At 43.2% G+C, this 2,943-nt stretch overlaps 1 pseudogene; it reads right to left on the bottom strand.

Moving 5' to 3' along the window:
* Positions 1 to 2,136: 2,136 nt before the first annotated feature.
* On the bottom strand, positions 2,137 to 2,714 carry LOC148577234 (uncharacterized; annotated as a pseudogene).
* Positions 2,715 to 2,943: the final 229 nt, after the last annotated feature.

The following is a 2,943-nucleotide window of genomic DNA, read 5'->3' as shown; positions in this document are numbered from 1 at the left end:
AGGCAAACAGATTAGATCATGTATAAAAGTCCTATTCCTAATAGTGAATGGTACTTGTAGGCACACTAAACTGGTCAAAGCATTTTAGGATGCAGGTGTATGGACAATTAAATCAAAGTTTAATTCAGAGAAATCTAATCCCAACTCACGAGCCACAGTTAAAGAAATAAAAGAATGCGATGCACCCGAATCATACAGTACAGTCAGAAACCGATCCTTGACATAACACTAACCTTGGATCAGGGCGTTTAAGTGCATGGCATCATCAGCAGTCATAGCAAACACTCGACCTTGTTGCTGGGTTCGTACTGGATTTCGAACAAGTCCTTTTGGGCGACTCCTCGCCAAGTGTCCAGGTTTCCTACAATTGTAACAAGTAAATGTTCTGATTTGGCAAGGCCTGGTACCATGATCCTTTCCACACTGCCTACATGCAGTATTCACCTATGCCTGTTGAGGTCGTTTACCATTATCCTGCCTTGGTCTACGTTCGTTTCCACCCATAGGGCGAGCAGGAACGTTACCAGCTTGTGGGTTTCTTCGCTGTGGCACACCGGATGTCTTGAAATTTGTCCTTCGTGGTTGCCAATTATAACTATTGTAGTTCCTTGGTGGAAATTCTTGACGACTTGCTTTAGATGCACTTACCTTCTTAGCACATTCTTCCACTAACTTACACTTATTAACAAGTTCAGCAAAATTTTGTATCTCCAATGGAACTACCGAACTCATCAGATCCTCACGAAGACCCCCTTCGAACTTCAACCACTTCCATTCTTCAAAGTCAGTAGGATTCCCTTGACAAATCTTGGAGAAACGGCACAAGTCATCAAACTTACGGGCATATTCTGCAACAGTTGTGTTACTCTGTTTCAGTTGCATAAGTTCTATCTCCTTAGCGTCATGAGCTGCCCTTGGAAAATACTTCTTATAAAATTCATCCTTAAAAGTATCCCAAGGAATATCGCCTTCATCTTGTTGCAACAGTCACTGTATCCCCTGCCACCAATGCTCCGCTTCTCCTTCCAGCATATAAGTAGCGAACTCCACGTGTTGGCCTTCTGGAACATGCTGCGCTCGCAGTGATCGTTTGATACCTCGAAACTAATTATCAGCATCGGTCGCAACGAGTGTACCTCTAAACTTAGGTGGTTTAACCTTCAGAAAGGTCGCAAGGGTCATAGGTCTTTCGAGATGCCCCAATTTATTCTCATCATTCCCACTATCTTCTCCATGTTCATTCTCATTCCCGTTTCTCACTCCAAGATGGTCAACAGCCCTAGCCGCTGCTACTGCAGCCTCACGCACTGCCTCATCCACAGCGTTCATGATAGCCATAAACGTTTCCTGTTCCCTCTCGTGGTTAATATTAGGAATTCCTTCCCGTACGCCTCATCTTCGTGAACCCATCGTGGTCCTGTTCACACCAAACAATCATTGTTAAGGTGATCAGTCTTAACACTTCAAGTCAAGTGTGAACATTCCCAAAATGAAAATATAGAGACAATCATGCAACACATATCACATAGATATCCTATAAGCATGAGACACACAACAGAGTATGCAATGAAGCACAGTCAGTCCACTCCCAGGCTCTATTGGGAACGAACTACTCTGATACCAAATTGTAACGACCCGACTCCCAGTATGCCATGGTCATACAAAAAGCCAAGCGTTACCAACTTGTTCTTCCTAATTATTAACTATTACTTAATATATGAGCCTGTTCCTTGTTAGAACGTTGCCAATTTTACGAGTAACTTTTTTTTTTATTCAACTTATGTCGTTGCGGTGACTAGGTAAAATAAACAAGCATACACTGAGAGCAATAAAAGGAAGCATAGAGAAATATAGAAATATAGCAGATAATATACATAATGTACACTATAACAAAACGTGTAGCATTTACACAAGATCATGTCAGTTTACATCCTCGTCAACCTACGTAGCTAATATATACACGACACTCCCAAGGCTTGGCCCATACAAAAAGCTACTAAACTGGCACCCAGACTAGCCTAACCACTATATAGCTCCTAGCTCTCGGGTGTACTAACACAAGTGAGAGACTAACTAAAAGATAATGTCAGACTAGAGTGTCATCAAAAGAATGCCTCTACTGCTGTCAGACTATATCTACACATGGCCGTTCAGAAGATCGTCATGAGGCTCACCCATCTCCTCATCCTACTCTATCTTTATCTCAGGATCCTCCTCCTCCTCGTCATCCGCAGCTACAACTATACCCCCAGACCCACCAGAAGCACTGCTGTCACTATGTACAAAACCATTCGTGAGCACAGGTCCGTTCGCGTAAATAGGTACTACCCCATCGTCCGGAAGTGCCAGCTCATCAGGCTGTGGAAAGTCAAGGATCAGCCCAGGAGGAAAGTCCCACTCTGGTGGAATCATAGGTACGTAGTCACCAGCTAACTCAGGCTCATCAGGAATGATAGGCTTAGGTACCGCCTCATTCAAGGGTTGAGCTGGTATAGAGTGTCTGGTATCTTCAGGAAAAGGATGTCCAGGTGCGTCAGGGTGTAACCAGGATAAGGGGAAGTCATTAGGGGCATCGGGGTCAAAATGTGGGCTAGATAGAGGATGTTTAAAAGCTCAATTCGGTAACGCATGTTGTCTAATACGAGGCTCCAATCCCATAATGAGGTAACTGTGATGTACTGGGTCCTCGTAAACATAAGGGTCCTCGAACTCATAGAATATCACGCCCGTTTCCATCAGAAGGGGAGGAAGGGAGAGAAGGGTGTAAGAACTGGGAAGTCCTTAGTAGGGTCAGGATTATTAGTTACATTCATTTATTCGGCATCGATTAGCAGGCGAATAATGGGATATAGCAAAGCAGTAAATAGAAGATAAAGATAGATAGAGAAAGTGGAGAAAACAGAAAGTAGAATACAAACAGAAGAATACAAAAAAATAAAACAC

The sequence above is a fragment of the Arachis ipaensis genome, chromosome B1 (genome assembly GCF_059453495.1).
Source record: "Arachis ipaensis isolate K30076 ecotype BB chromosome B1, ASM5945349v1, whole genome shotgun sequence".
In the NCBI taxonomy this organism is placed as follows: Eukaryota; Viridiplantae; Streptophyta; class Magnoliopsida; order Fabales; family Fabaceae; genus Arachis; species Arachis ipaensis.
Note: the sequence above shows the minus strand (reverse complement) of the source record. Positions and strands in the feature narration are given on the sequence as shown.